The 17,115-nt window shown below is 38.9% G+C and overlaps 1 non-coding gene across 1 annotated transcript; it reads left to right on the plus strand.

Annotated features, from left to right (window-relative positions):
• Positions 1-6,308: 6,308 nt before the first annotated feature.
• LOC112781687 (small nucleolar RNA R71) lies at positions 6,309-6,415 on the plus strand. The gene has a single exon (XR_003192448.1). It is a non-coding gene; the product is annotated as a small nucleolar RNA R71 (small nucleolar RNA).
• Positions 6,416-17,115: the final 10,700 nt, after the last annotated feature.

Below are 17,115 nucleotides of genomic sequence, written 5' to 3' on the forward strand. Positions count from 1 at the left end.
CCTCTTTATCCATCGCGAGCATTATTGGCGTTTACCTTTGCCAATAACGTTGCCCTTGGCCCCTTCTTCCCTACGTTAGAGTCCACGTTAGTGTATCTAACATGACTCTTAACGTGGGTATGCCTTAACTTCGAGAGCGTTAGAGACACTTACTGACGTCGGGTTTTCTACCAGTAAAGAAATTCATAGAAACGGTTGTGTTGTAGATATAGTTTCTAAACCGGCAAAAATCCCTTCGTACAAACGTGTTAGGTGTCACAAGTAACAAACCCCTTTAAAAATTGTTAACCGAGTATTCGAACCTCGGGTCGTCTTCTCAAGGAACTACGAGGAAGTATGTTCTTATTATTGGTTATAAGGGTTGTAATCGGGGTTTAGAAGGTGAGAAGCAAGCAATTTAAATGACGAGTGAATTAAATGGCAATTAAAGATAAATAATAACTGTAAAGCAACTTTTAGCAAGGTAGAGAAATTAGAGGTCCAACATAGTTATCTCTCTCAACAATAATGAAAGTTGAATCTAAACTCCACTTAGTCAACCTTTACCAGAGCAAGGGAAAGTCAAGGGACTAATTAAGTTGACCTTTGAATCCTAATTATTTCCTAAGAGAAGGTTGGGATTATTTAAGTTCAGCTCAATTAACAAGATAACGATTATCAATTATGTTGAGTTTAATAACTGTTGAGTTACTAAAGTCTTAACTAGAACTAAAAGGAAAGAAAAAGTAAAATTGTTGGAATAATAATAAAAATATCCTTAAATGGAAAGCAATGATAACTTAAGTCAAAGAGAACAATCATGAACTGAAAATACCTCAAATATCATTAATTCAAATAACTGTCTGTAACACGGAAGAATTCTTAGATCAAATTATAATAATCAATTCAAATGTTGGAATAAATAAATAGAAGTAAAAACTAAAAGAACATTAAACCTGGATCCAGAGTTACTCTTAAAACAAGAAGAAATCCTAAATCCTAAAAGAGAGAGAGAAGATCTCCCTCTCAACTAAATCTCAATCATTGAAAGGTGAAAATATCTGAGCTCTCCCTGAATGGATGCATTCCCTCACTTCATAACCTCTGGTCTATGCCTTCTGGACTTGGATTTGGGCCAAAAAGGGCCTCAGAACTTGTTATGAGTGTTTTCTGCAATTTCTGGTGCGTGGCCTCTGTCACGCGTCCGCGTGGGTCACGCGGTCGCGTCAATTGGAGCTTTTCCTTGCCACGCGGTCGCGTCAGTCATGCGACCGCGTCATGTGTGTTCTGCTTAAGGCGCGCGGTCGCGTCAGTCATGCGGCCGCGTCGCTGCTGATTCGTGCTTTGCACGCGATCGCGTCATCCATGCGATCGCGTGGATACCAGTTTCTTTAAAGCTCCGTTTTGCTTTCTCCTTCCATCTTAGTATGTTTCCTTTTTCATCCTTTAAGCCATTCTGCCTTAGAAAATCTGAAACTACTCAACACACTAATCACGGCATCGAATGGAAATAAAGGTAATTAAAATAATTAATTTTTAAAGCTTAGAAAACATATTTTTCATTATATGACATAATAAGGAAGGAAAAGTAAAACCATGCAATTAATGTGAATAAGTAGGTGAAGAGTTGAATAAATCACTTTAATTAAGCACAAAAGAACTCATGAAATATGGGTTTATCACTTACCTTTGTCACTAACGCTCCAAACACCTTTCTTCCCACGTTAGAGTTCACGTTACTTAGGTTAACGTGACTTCTAACGTGGTAGTGATAGCCATCTCCAACGTTAGTGACAAAGGTGAGTCACTAACGTTGGCTCATCATTCATTTCCTCCACGTTAGCTTCCACGTTAATGCAATTAACGTGGCAACTAACGTGGCTAATAGAGGCTTAGTCCAACGTTAGTGACAAAGGTGAGTGTCACTAACGTTGGCTCTTCATTGCTTTTCCCACGTTAGAGTTCACATTAATGTAGTTAACGTGACTCTTAACGTGGCTAAGTGTGCCCCTCTCCCCAACGTTAGTGGCATTCACTTTTACCACTAACGTTGGAGCTTTACTTCTCTTCCACGTTAGCTTCCACGTTAACGTAGTTAACGTGGACACTAACGTGGGCTATGATGGCTCACAAAAGCGTTATTGGTGTTCACTTTTCTTGTTAACGTTGTAAGCTAGCCTCCTTTCCACGTTAATGGTCACGTTAGTTGGACTAACGTGGCTATTAACGTGGCATCTTCCTTGCTTCCTTTGTCCTGAAATCAAGTAAATAAAGTGCATCAAAGCTAGGTTCTAACCCATGAGATCATGCATCATTCAATTTATCATTCAATTCATGCATAATTCTCATGAAATCATATAAAATTCACAATGTTTGCTTGAATCAAGATGTAAATGATTATTTACCCAAAACTTGCTTATTTCCTAAGAAAGTGCATGAAACTACCCTAAAACCATAAAGAAAAAGTCAGTGAAACTGGCCAAAATGCCCTGGCATCACAACACCAAATTTAAAGCTTGCTTGTCCCTAATCAAGTACTGGAACAAGAAAATGATGAATGAAATGACAAGAGAAATGAATCATTATTGTGGAAGTCATGTCCTTGGTTTTATGGGGTTTCATGCATAGCAACTTAGGTTCATTCCTTTATTGGCTTTCAGACCTTTACCATGCCCTGGAATACTCACTTGATTTCACCCTTGGAGACTTTTATTTATTGATCCCTTTGTCTTTTCAAGGTCTATTGCATCCTTAGGCTAAGTGTTCTGTGAGGGGGCGACTCTTTAAGGTAAGCTTTCAGCCAACACTCCCGAACCAGTTGGTTCAAGGTGCTAGGTGTTGAGACACCCCTAAGGACTTACTCCCTCAAGTCTCTCTCCCCCATACATGCACACCGCAGGCACATGGTTTGTTATTTTCTTTTCTTGAGGCCTTGGTGTCCAGCACCTCTTTGGGTTACTAAATGTTCTGTAGCAAGGTTGCTCTTGATAGTGGATTTTCAGTTGATAATCCCGGGTTAGTTAACCTAAGTTACCAAGTGATGAAGCACTCCTAAGAACTTATTCATCCAAGCAGATCCTTGGTACAAGAGCACCACAGACATATCCCTCAAGATTCAAGCCCTTGGTGCCTAGCCTTATTTTTTATTACTTTTCTTTCTTTTTCAACTCTTCTTGTTCTTTTTCCTTTTTCTTATTAGGATCTTGTTATTTAGCTAGTCTCATAGGGTGTGTTTCAAGCATATGATTCAGGACAAATAGTTGCCTTCCTACCTTGTTGGTGAACCAACTTAGCTAAGTGATTACTACACCACAAATTTAAGGACCTACTCCACAACTTGAACATCACTCTGGTCTTTCATACCATCTCTTTTATTTGGTTTAAAAGGACAAACATACAATAAGCAAGATGCAGATGAAAACAGGTAACTTGAACCAACACACATATGACAAAAGTAGTGAAAACTTTAAAGGCAGAATTTGAAAATCCTAAGTTACCATGGAAGCATGTTCTATTTCATACATGATTTTCCTTATTTAAAACTTGAAAAAGATGGGATAATGAGGGAACTCCACCACCTTTTACTCATGGGGTTGCTCATGCTCTCCCTCTTGTTTGTCCTCTTTGTGTCCACTTGTGTTTTCTCGTATCCGTGCTAGCCTGGCTTTCTTCCAATGTTGCATGGAAACAATTCCCAACGCAATCCCCTTGAAGACACGTGTATAGTCCTCTCTTTTTGTGGTGGCCGAACCCTCCTTCAATTGTCCCATAAATTTTCCTACAAAATAAAAGAAATGTAATTAATAAAATTGTGGAAAGTGGAGGCAAAATTTAAAAAGTGAGGTAACTACTTTTTAAAAATTTTTGTTTCTAATTACTAAGTGCTATTCATGAATGCAAACCAACTAACCAACTAAATATCCATGTATGCAACATTGGTGACACCAAACTTAGTTTGGGGCTATGTGGTGTAAATGACTTGTTCAAGGCTCTAAGAGTGACATGATATGAGTTACATATATGTTCTCTTAGTGTGCCTTGAACACCAAACTTGTTCTTCACTATATGTTGCATAAAAGGATTCATTCAAGTGCATGTCAAAGTTGATTTAAAATTCATGAACCTTGCTTTATTAACTACTTTAAAAGCATGTAAAACATGGGTTGCCTCCCATGAAGTGCTTCTTTAGCGTCACTAGCTTGACGTTCTGCCTTTGTCAGGGTGGTTGGTAATGCTTCAGATCTTCCCCTCTTGCAGTAAACCTATATCCATTGGCTTCATCAAGGATCTCCACATGTTCTAGGGAGAGAACTTTGTTGATGGTGAAAACCTTAGGTAACTGAGATGGGATGGTGGGGAGATGAGGTGGGATGTCTAGGAAGTAGGCTGAGATCACTTTATCCCCTGGAGAGAAATCCTCTGTAGGGATCTTCTTGTTCCTCCATCTCCTTGGTGCCTTCTTCTTTGTTTCTTTTGCTGTTGCCCTGCTCTTTGTGGTCTCTTTTCCTAGGGAGACTTTGTTGCTGGTCTCATATGATTCTGGTGGTTTTGGCTCCACTTGAGTTTCCTTTAGCTGTGGTAACTGCTGATTGTCTTGTTCATTAACCAAAGGAATTCCATGTGCTTCAATGCTTGTTTCTTCCACCAGTGCTTTGTCGTGCTCTTTCCTTGGTTCCTTGCTTTCCTGATCTGCTTCTTGTGAGGGTTTGAAGACATTGAATGCGAGTTGTTCGTCATGTATCCTCAATATTAGCTCTCTTCGCTCCACATCTATGAGCGCTCTGGCTGTAGCTAGGAATGGTCTTCCCAATATGATTGGGTGGATGTGACTTCCCTCCATTTCCAATATGACAAAGTCTGTAGGAAGGAAGTACTTCCCAACCTTTACCAACACGTTTTCAACCACTCCCACTGCTTGTTTTTGAGTTTTGTCAGCCAGCCTGATGACTACGTCTGTAGGTATTAGCTCATTGATCTGCATCTTCTTCATAAGAGATAAAGGCATTAAGTTGATGCTTGCTCCCAGATCACAGAGTCCTTTGTCAAACATTGTTTCTCCTATGGCACAGGGGATGTGAAAACTCCCTGGGTCCTTCCTTTTCGTAGGCAACTCTGGTTGAATGAGAGCACTGCACTCCTTATTCATCACTATTGTTTGCCCTCCTTTGAGTGAGCTTTTCCTGATCAGCAGCTCTTTCATATACTTAATGTATGAGGGCATTTGTTGGAGAGCCTTGATGAATGGTATGTTTACATGGAGAGATGCAAACATATCAAGGAACTTTGAGTATATTCTTTTTTCTACACTACCCTTGAATCTTTGGGGAAAAGGTGCAGAGTTTCAGCAGCTCCTTCTGTGTAAGTGTGGTTTCTTGGTGATCCTCTTCTTGTTTCTCTACTGAGGTATCTCCAGGTTATTTTAAATGTTTGTTCAGCTCTTCCTCAGTACCCTTATCACTTATAGTGACCATCTTACAATCTTCCCATCTGACCTTCTTTGCTTCGCCTCTCGGGTTCTTCTCTGTGTCACTTGGGAAGCTATCAGTAGGTTTGGGAATCTTCTCAGAGAGGTATCCCACTTGAAACTCCAACCTCTTGATGGTGTCTCCCTGGTTTTTGATATTGGCTCGCACCTCCTCCTTGAACACCTTGTTATCTTGGATTTCCTTACATATGCCTTCAAGTAGAGTCTCAATCCTTGATAGTCTTTCTTTCGATGATGGAGAGTTGAGATTGAAGGGATGAGAAGGGCCATTTTGACTTTGGTATGGATGTTGAGATGTGTTGTTAGGTGAGTGCTGATATGATCTCTGTGTGGGATGTTGGTGAGCTGCATTGTTGTTGGGGTTGTGGTGTCTCTGATCTTGGCCTTGGTCTTGTTGATTTCCCCACCCAAAGTTTGGGTGGTTCCTCCAGCTAGGATTATATGTTTTTGAGTATGGGTCATGGTTCTGCCTAGGTGAATTTCCAATGTAGTTGGCTTGCTCCTGACTACCCTCTGCTTCTTCATTCACTCCTTGAGTTACTGCTGAAGTGGTGATTGCTGCTACTTGATTCCTCTCCATCTTCTTGGTGAGGTCAGCCAATTGCTTGGTAATCATCTTGTTTTGAGCTAGCAGTGCATCCATATTGTTCAGCTCCATCACTCCTCTAGTGTTGCCTCTTTCAGAAGCATAGAAGTAGTCATTCTCAGCTACAGTCTCAATAACATCTATGGCTTCTTCAATGGTCTTCTTCTTGTTCAGAGATCCCCGGATGAGTGGTCTACTGCCTTCTTTGATTCATAAGAAAGACCTTCATAGAAAATGTGCAACTGCACCCATTCATTGAACATATCTCGCGAGCATCTTCTTGTCAAGTCTTTAAACCTCTCCCATGCTTCATATAGTGTCTCACCATCTTGCTGTCTGAAGGTTTGTACCTCAGCTCTCAACCTGTTGATCCGTTGAGGAGGATAGAATCTTGCCAAGAATTTGTTCACCACATCTTTCTAGGTTGCTAAACTCCCCTTTGGAAAGGATTTCAGCCATTTAGATGCTTTATCCTTGAGTGAGAAGGGAAACAGAAGTAGTCTATAGGTATCAGGATGAACACCATTAGACTTCACAGTATCACATATCCTTAGGAAGGTGGTTAGATGTTGATTGGGGTCTTCTTGGACACTTCCTCCGAATGAACAATTGTTCTGAATAAGGGTGATGAGCTGTGGCTTTAGTTCAAAGTTGTTGGCATTTATGCTTGGCTTTTGGATGCTACTTCTACAGTTTCCTGGGTTTGGGTTGATGTAAGAACCCAGAACTCTTCTCTCTTGTCCAGCCTAATGCGCTGGACCTTCTCTGCCATGGTTATGAGCCTCTTCTTCATGATGGTTCTCCATATTCTCATCCATGTCTAGTTCAAGGTACTCTTTCTCTTCCTCAGCACCAACTACTATCTTCCCTCTTGCTTCCCTCCTTAATCAAAGGAAGGTCCTCTCAGGTTCAGAATCAAAGGAAGTTGAAGCCCTGCTTCTTCTACCTGTCATACAACCAATAAGGCACAAGCAAAAAGGATAGATGCAGACAGTATTTTCTACAGAAATACTGTTAGTGTGAGTGATGCAATATATCAAACAGTTAGTGGGTCAGTGAACTAAATAGTAAAAAAAATAATATGCAGATAGCACCACAAATGGGTGAGAGGTAAAGGGAAGGAAATAACTAAAACTGAAACTAAATTACTCAGATGGAATTAAATCAAACAAAAGAAAAGTGCTCAATCTAGTTATCCACCAATTTAATCATTATTGATACAAAATCAATCCCCTGCAACAGCGCCATAAACTTGATGCACGGAAACTTGTCTCTTAACAAATCTCCCTCGGGAAGTATACCGAATTGTCGTCAAGTAAAAACTCACAATAGAGTGAGGTCGAATCCCACAGGGATTGATTGGTCAAGCAACTTTAATTGGAGGAATGTTCTAGTTGAGCTAAGCAAAATTTGATATGAGAATTGCAGGAAATTAAATGGCGGGAAAGTAAATGGCAGAAAATGTAAATGCTGGAAATAAAGAGCTGAATATAAATGACGGAAAGTAAATTGCAGAATATTAAATGGGGAAAGGGAGTTCAGCATGAAAGTAAATGGCAGAAACTAAAGAGAATAGGTAAGATCAGAAATGGGGAATTCATTGGGCTTAGGAGATGTTGCATTCTCCGGATCAAGTTCATTTTTATCTCTTCCTCAATCAATGCATTCATTGATCTCCTTGGCAATCTTAAGTGATTGAATTCCAATTCCTTGGTAACTCAATCTCTCAAATCTTGATCAATAGCCAATTCCTTGGTCTAATTGCTCATGAGAAGAGATGAGGTGCGGTCACTGATTATACCACATGTATTTCCAAATCAAAGTATTGGGAGAATTATATGTCACCATATCCGCCCAAACCCCAATTTGGTCCAACATGAGAAAGTATTTCTAGCATGATCTCTTGATTCCTCTTCCAAGGTTCAGAAGAGATCTAAGTATGAATAGTTTCTTTTCCAAGACAACTATCCAATTGGATGAAGATTGAAAGCTTTCAAGTAAAATCAAGAGAAAAGAAAGAAGAAGAATAATGAAAACTATTATTGATCCATCAAAATACAACAGAGCTCCCTAACCCAATGAAAGGGGTTTAGTTGTTCATGGCTCTAGGAATGGAAAGCAAAGATGGAGAGTACATTCTGAAGTAAAACTAGAAGTTGCAGAGAAAGTAAAATTATACAGAGAGTAGTCCTCCCAATCCAAAAGCTCCTCTCTAGTTCAAAACTACCCCTATATATACTACTCTTCTGATCTTCCAGTTGGCTCTTCAAGTCTTGGATATGGGCCGTTGGATCTTGAGTTGAAGCAGTTTGGAATCTTCAGTGGGCTCAGCTTTACTTACAGAGAAAGTGTGAAGTAGGCATGGACTTTGGCTAGGACGTTAGTGGCGTTAACGTTAAGTGAAAATGTGGGTTCGAGAATGTTAGTGACAATCACCTTTTGCACTAACGTTCCTAGCCCAAGATGAGTTACGTTAACTTCAACGTTAGTGGCACTAACGTGACCACTAACGTTGCCTCTTTATCCATCGCGAGCATTATTGGCGTTTACCTTTGCCAATAACGTTGCCCTTGGCCCCTTCTTCCCTACGTTAGAGTCCACGTTAGTGTATCTAACATGACTCTTAACGTGGGTATGCCTCAACTTCTAGAGCGTTAGTGACACTTACCTTTGTCACTAACGCTCCAAACACCCTTTTTCCCACGTTAGAGTTCACGTTACTTAGGTTAACGTGACTTCTAACGTGGTAGTGATAGCCATCTCCAACGTTAGTGACAAAGGTGAGTGTCACTAACGTTGGCTCATCATTCCTTTCCTCCATGTTAGCTTCCACGTTAACGCAATTAACGTGACAACTAACATGGCTAATAGAGGCTTAGTCCGACGTTAGTTACAAAGGTGAGTGTCACTAACGTTGGCTATTCATTGCTTCTCCCACATTAGAGTTCACGTTAATGTAATTAACGTGACTCTTAACATGGCTAAGTGTGCCCCTCTCCCCAACGTTAGTGGCATTCACTTTTACCACTAACGTTGGAGCTTTACTTCTCTTTCACGTTAGCTTCCACGTTAACGTAGTTAACGTGGACACTAACGTGGGCTATGATGGCTCACGAAAGCGTTATTGGTGTTCACTTTTCTTGTTAACGTTGTAAGCTAGCCTCCTTTCCACGTTAATGGTCACGTTAGTTGGACTAACGTGGCTATTAACGTGGCATCTTCCTTGCTTCTTTTGTCCTAAAATCAAGCAAATAAAGTGCATCAAAGCTAGGCTCTAACCCATGAGATCATGCATCATTCAATTAATCATTCAATTCATGCATAATTCTCATGAAATCATATAAAATTCACAATATTTGCTTGAATCAAGATGTAAATGATTATTTACCCAAAACTTGCTTATTTCCTAAGAAAGTGCATGAAACTACCCTAAAACCATAAAGAAAAGGTCAGTGAAACTGGCCAAAATGTCCTGGCATCAATAACATGAGAAGTGATATAAAAGAGAAAATAACAAAAGAGATGAAGAAGATAAAGACAAGAAAGCATAGAAACATAAATGAAACTACATTAAAACAAGAATTAAATGCTGAAATTAAAGGAAATTAAACTAAGAAAATCCTAATTCTAGAGAGAGGGGGAGCATCTCTCTTTAGAAACTAAGAGAAAACATAATAAAAACTAAACCTAATTGCCCTCCCCCTTTCTCCAAGCTTAAATTCTGCATGAAATAGCCTTGGAAAACGAGCTGGACTTGGGTCTTGGAGGCCCAGAAATTGCCCCCAACAATTTGCATTAATGAAGTCACGTGCAGCTTCCCACGCGTACGCGTGGGTCACGCGTACGCGTCACTGCGCAAAATCACACCCATGCGTACGCGTGGGTCACGTGTACGCGTCACTTGCAATAGCATGTCCTCATGCTATACTAAAGGAAAAGGAGAAGGGGAATGAACATTTATTCAAAGCAAGGAAACTACCTATATGCAATCTACCTATATGAATGCAACCACTTAATCAAAATAAATCAATTTCCAAGAATACATGTATACATATAAGGGCTAAAGCGATTCAAATCCATAATTGACTTGAGTTATTGAAAAACATATACAAAATTGCAAGATAAGAAGGTAATCAAAGGTGGAAAACATGCAATTGAGTAATTGAACCCTCACCGGATGTGTATCCGCTCTAATCACTCAAGTGTATAGGGTCATTTCACTCAATGCTCCTTTAATCAAGCTTTCTAAGATTTGTGTTTCATCTAACAATCAACACTTATTTAATGTATACATGCGAGTATCATGAGGACTTTTCATGGTTGTAATGGGGCTAGGGTCAAGGTAAGGTTATATGTGGTCAAGTGAGCTTTAAATTTGAATCTTTGACTAACTTAAGTTCTCACCAAACCTACTTAACAACCTATACAACGCAAAGTAAAGCCGAACTACCCATTTCTCACTTTTCTTACACACTCATGCATTTTCTTTTTAATCACAACTCATATGCATTGTTATTGTTACTTTACTTTGGGGCTCTTTGTCCTCTTTTCTATTATTTTCTTTTCTCTCTCCTTTTTTTTTCAAACTAACATATATACAAAAGTGTCAATGCATATGGTTTAAGTATTTGATGCATGAGTATGTACCCAATTCCCAAGATTTCCAACAAAGTACAAAAATCCACTTTTACATCAACCAAAGTCCCCAAACTTCTCCACACTTAGATGATACACACTCTCACTAGCCTAAGCTAATCAAAGATCCAAATAAAGGACATTTATTATTTTTCACTTTAAGGTTAGTAATGTGCTATTTTAAGAACAAAAAAGGGATTGAAATAGGCTCAAAGTTGGTTAACAAAGGGAGATAAAAGGGTAGGCTATTTGGGACAAGTGAGCTTAGTGAAAAGATGGCCTCAATCACATAAATGCATATTACATCAAACAATGGAAATAAAGAATCAAGAAAATCAAAGATTTCAATCATAGAGAAGAGCAACACACAAGAGTGAGATAAGTGGTTAAATGATGTAACCACACAATAAGGCTCAAAAACTCAAAAGGTTGTGTGTTCGTAACTCAAAAACATGTTCCACAATATTTTTCAGGCAAGTTTCAATCAAAAATTTTCAACTCAAATCAATTAGGATGTCAATGCCCTATCAAGAATGTTTTTCTTGGAAAATTTTCATTAAATTAACTAAGCTTATTATATGTATGCAAAGAAATGCAATAAACTAAGAGACATGCAATTAAAGCTCTAAAATATGTACAAACTAGGAAAAATACAACCAAGTATTCAAAAAGAATGTGCAAGTGTTAGGATTAGAGTTTGTCACCCAAGATTGCCGATCGGAGACAACCTCCCCACACTTAAGGATTTGCACCGTCCGCGGTGCAACTAAAGTTGAGCAACAGGGGGTATGGTGACTTCAGATTGCCACCTTCAGTTGGTGGATCAATCAGCTGCTGCATGCTCTTCCTCCCGCTTTCCTTGTCACTTATGGTGACTCATCCATGGAAAATAGAAAAGAGGATGGAAAGACAGGTAAATGCAAGAACAAGGAAGAATGGAGTGTTAGAATGAGGTGATAAGCACTAGAATAAGTGAGTGAATAAGTTTGTGACATGAAGAAAACAAGTGTGTGAATTCTAAGTTGTGCACGATATAGAACACACACACACTAGCATGGATAACTAGGTCACAAGTATACAAAATAGCATGCACTTAACTCATCCTAGTGTGCTTGAAATACTTTAAAGAAACTCGTATGCTAAGATAAACAAACAAGTAATAAAGAAGCATGAAAGTATCAAGCAAGAATAAAGGAATTGTGAATTAGGTAATGAAGCAACACCCAATTGACACGAAGTGGAAAACATGACAATGATAATCCACAAAGCTTAAAAAGCTCAAAAAGTGTCATTAGGTAAGCTTATGATCCAATTTCACAATTCTCAATGTTAATGCATCAAATAGGTGACTTAAATAAAAGAAGTAAAAAAAAATGCATCAACTATGAACAAATTGCCTATCTATAGATAATGAAATCAAATCACATGGTGGCTAAACATGTAATTTAGAAGTCCAGAGAAGTTCATGGAGGCAGTGTTATAAGTGCTTGGTGTATACAAAATTAAACATGAAGAACTCAATACCAAGCAACAATTTATAACTTCAACAAAGATATCCAACAGTGATAGCAATAACAATATCAATGATTTAGCAGCAATATCTCAACACAGTCAATAAATCAACTCAATCATCCAACACTTAGCATCAAAATAGAAAATTAAACTAACTAAGCAAATAACAACTAGCTAACTACAAACTAACTAACTAACGGTGAGCATGGTGGGTGGTGAAGGATGGTTTGAAAAGGGGAAGAGAAAAGAAGAGAAGAAGTAGAGAGAAGAGAAGAAAAGAAGTATAAAAGTGAGAAAACAGGGGCGTGCGTACGCACAAGGGGCTGTGCGCACGCACGAAGGGTCACACGTATGCGTCGCGGGCGCGTGCGCGTGGTGCAGCGAAAGGAGGAGATCGACGCGTACGCGCGATGTACGCGTGCGCATGGGTGAGAGAAAAAGCAAGGCGATGCGTACACGTGAGCGACGCGTACGTGTCGATGGGAAAACTCAAAATTGTTGTGCATTCACACCATACGTGTTAACGCCGCCACCAGAGGGCATGTTTTGAGGTGTGCGTGGGCACAAGGCTGTGCCCACTCACAGAAGGTCTAAAAAATTTTTTTTTGAGAAGGATCATGTGTGCGCGCGCACACAAGTCTGTGCGCACGCACAAAAGCATAAGGGGCAAGGGTTCAGACGCACAGGCTGTGCCAACGCTCCCACCAGAGTGGTTGCAAGTTGGCGTGCGGACGCACACGTCTGTGCGGCCGAACATAAGGCGCGAAAAAAAGGCATGGGTGCGTACACACGAGTGGGTGCGCACGCACAGGTCACAGAAAGCAGGGGAACGCGCGCGCACAAGTTGTGCTGGCGCTGCGAGCAGAGGGTAAAATCATGCATGTGCGTGCGCACAGGTCGGTGTGCATGCACAGGAAGCAGAAAATAGCTGTTTTGTGCGCACGCACAAGTACGTGCGTACGCACAGATTCCCTGTTTCGCAAAAAATTTCTTCAAAATTCTAAGGTGCCAAGCCTTAGTTCAATCAAAACCAAACACCAAAACTTGAAAGAACCCATAAATTCATGATCCAAACCAAAATTAACATAACCAACACAAAAATAACTAATTCTAAGCTAACCAAGCATAACAAAAAGCAAATAAGTCAAAATATGTACAAAATAGAATAGTTAGAACAATGTTACCAAGCACTTTTATTTAATGTCTTTAAGTTAGACAATTGGGAGAGCCCCTTGCTATGGTGGGTTGTGCTTGACTTCCCCACCAATGCTAGAATGTCCAATGTCCTTCGCGATCCCAATCCTAACAAAAGACAACCAAAAAGTAAGCTATTTACATATTAACATATTTACAATAGCCACTAACTTTACACCATTGCAACTCCCCGGCAACGGCGCCAAATTTGACAATGAGAGTTTGACGTGGCGGAAATTGGCGAGTTAAGAAATTATTATAAGAAATACGTTGCAAGTACAGTTCTTAACCAACCAGAAATCCGCTTATCAATTTAGAAGGGTTGTCACAAAATTTAAATTAAAATACTGGGAGTATGAATCCCAGGTCATCTCCCAACGAGTTGCAGAGAGATGTGCTATTTTATTAATCAGATATTTTCAAAAATGGTTTGAGTTGAATAACAGGAAATTAAATTGGAGAATTTATGTAATTTTAAATAAAAACCTTGACTGGGAGTAGATTAGTTGGAAGCCCTATTCTTGTTGGAGTACTCTCAAGATTAATTGATAATTGAGGGTTGTTCTATTTAGTTATCCCTTATTGTCAAGCAAGTTGGAAAGTTATTTCTATTCACAAATTCCAATCCGCTCAATTGAAAAGGATTGGTGTCAGTGACTAGAGGGCAATCCAACAATAAACCCAATTACAATTTTTCTTTTAAGAATTCTAACTCAAGGTCTTCCTTTCAATCAACTCCCATCCAAGTTATGGAACTACTCGCTCATTGTAAATGTAGAATTCATAACATAGGAAAGGGAAATATAGAAAGACATGATAAATAATAATCAAATGGATCAATTAGAAATAAAAATAGTTCTTGTATTAATAAATTCTAAAAATAATCCAATAATAATTCTGAGTAAACAAAGGACATGGAAGAGTAAGAGACAGGTAAAGAAAACAAACGAGAATGACGAAGTCTTGCTGAGGTAATAACTCTTCTCAATATCCTAATGCGAAAAGCAATAAAAATAAAATCCTAAGAACTATGAATGTGTAGAGAGAAAACCTAGAGGAGGAGTAAAAACTAGATCTAAAACTGAGAATTGTCTGTAATGAATGTTCTGTTTCGTTTCTGCATGTTCTCTGGCTCTAGTTTGCTTTTCTGGGCCAAAAACTGGGTCAAAACAGGGCCCAAAATCGCCCCCAGCGAATTCTGCAGATTTTGCAGATTGCGCGTGTCACGCGATCGCGTCATTCATGTGGACGCGTCATCCGGCGTTTTGCCTTGCCACGCGTGCGCGTCTTCCACGCCTCCGCGTCACTTGTGCAATTCCGATCCGTGCGGTCGCGTGAGCCATGTGTCCGCGTCACTTCTCGCTAGTCATCTCCTCCATTTCTTGTGTTCCTTCCACTTTTTCAAGCTTCCTTTCTAATCTCCAAGTCATTCATGCTCTATAAAGCCTGAAACACTTAACACACAGATCACGGCATCGAATGGAATAAAGAAGAATTAAAATACATAATTAAAAATCCCTAGGAAGCAAATTTTCAATCATGGAATAATTTTGGGAAAGAATTATAAATGCATGCTAATCATATGAATAAGTGAGTAAAGAATTGATAAAACCATACAATTAAACACAATATAAACCATAAAATAGTGGTTTATCAGAGTTCTTGTATGGTTCGGAATCAATCATCAAAACAAGCATCAAATCGTTGGTAGCATAGTCCAAACCAACAAAGAATTCTCACGATCAAATAATAATGTCACAATACAAAATATAAACCGAGAGTACTTAACTCCCGGGTCGTCTTCCCTAGGAGTTGCAATGAAATGTACTATTATTGGCTACGAGAGAAAGCTTGGGGAATTGGGAAAGCAAGAGAGCAAGAAATGTAAATAGCAAGAAAGTAAATAAGCATGCAAGAAAGTAAAGGAAAGCAAGTAAAGGCAATGCAAGGAATGTAATGGCAACTCTTGGAAAGAATTGGGGAATTTAGATTTCTTATCCTAGTTATGGACCACAAACATGGCAATTGTGTGGAATCAATCCAAACTAGTCAATCCTCCTTGAGAATTTGTCAAAAAGCCATAATTGATCTCAATCCATAAGTCCTAGTCAACTCACTAATTTCACACAATGCAGAATAGACATCCACAACTCAATTCCACCCAAACATCCAATTTCTCAACCAAGAGTGTGAAAACTAAACATGCGAGAAATTAAACATCAAAGCAATAAAAGTCAAAAGCAATTAAAAGTCAAAGCAATTAAATGCAAGTAAAGGAAACTTAAAATGCAAGAAACCTCTTGGCAAGCGATTAAGAGCTAAGGCTACCTATCCTTGTCATTGACCACAAACATATGATGATTATGAAGAGTTAATCCTACTTAGTCAACCTTACATCGAAGATAAGTTAAATAGGCATAGTTAATATTAATCCCTAAGTCCTATGTCAACACTAAGGGGTCATGAAGAACGAAACTCTCACGCGATCTAGAATTTTCACAATAAATTCGCGTTGTAAGTATAGCTTCTAGACCGACAAGAATTCCTTTCTTACAAAAGTTTGGTTGTCACAAGTAACAAAACCCAATAAAATTGATAACCAAGTATTTAAACCTCGGGTCGTCTTCTCAGGGAATTGCAGGGAGGTATGACTTATTATTAGCTATGGAAAAGGTAGAATTTTGGGTTTTTAAAAGGGTTGAACAAGTAATTTAATTGACAAGAAAAATAAATTAATAATTAATAAAACTCTTGGCAAGGTATGAGAACTGAAATTCCTATCCTAGTTATCCTTATCAATGGTGATGAGAATTGGGTTTTAATCCCACTTAGTTAAGTCAAGTGGACTAATTAATTTCATCCTCAAGTCCTAGTCTTTCCTTTGGAAAGGCTAGAGTTATTGGAACTCAAATTAATCAGCAACTCCCAATTTCAACCACTACTTTATTTGATAACTCAAGCATCACCAATTACTTAACCAGAGCCAAAAGGGAGAAAATATCTAAATTAAATTAAAAGCATTCATATAAATAAAGCAAAGTAAAGTCAAATCTGAAATACCTCAAATTATATTAAATAAAACATTCAATTCTAAATACGAAGAATTCATAAGCCAAATTGGTAACATGAGTTAGATACGAATAAAAGCATTAGAATAAATAAAAATATAAAAGGAATATTGAACCTGAGAAGAAGTTAAAATCCTAAATCCTAATATAAATCCTAATCCTAATCCAAAGAGAGAGGAGAGAACCTCTCTCTCTAAAAACTACATCTAATCCTAAAACTATGTGAATATGAATGTATATGAGTTGTTAAATGAATGGATGTATTTTTCCACTTTATAGTCTCTAATCTGTGTTTTCTGGGCCGAGAACTGGGTCAGAAACAGCCCAGAATTCGCTGGTTTCGAATTCAAACACGCTGGTTTTTCGCCACTACGACGTGTCCGCGTGAATCACGCATTCGCGTCACTTATCATCAGAGAAACTATGGCAAATTATATATCAAATGGAAGCTCCAGACGTTAGCTTTCTAACGCAACTAGAAGCGCATCATTTGGACCCTTGTAGCTCAAGTTATGACCATTTTAGTGCGAGAGGGTCAGGCTGACAGCTTTGCAGTTCCTTCAACTTCTTGTATTCCTTCCACTTTTGCATGCTTCCTTTCCATCCTCTAAGCCATTCCTGCCCTGTAATCTCTGAAAACACCTAACACACATATC

This window comes from Arachis hypogaea, chromosome 19 (assembly GCF_003086295.3).
Source record: "Arachis hypogaea cultivar Tifrunner chromosome 19, arahy.Tifrunner.gnm2.J5K5, whole genome shotgun sequence".
Classification (NCBI taxonomy): domain Eukaryota; kingdom Viridiplantae; phylum Streptophyta; class Magnoliopsida; order Fabales; family Fabaceae; genus Arachis; species Arachis hypogaea.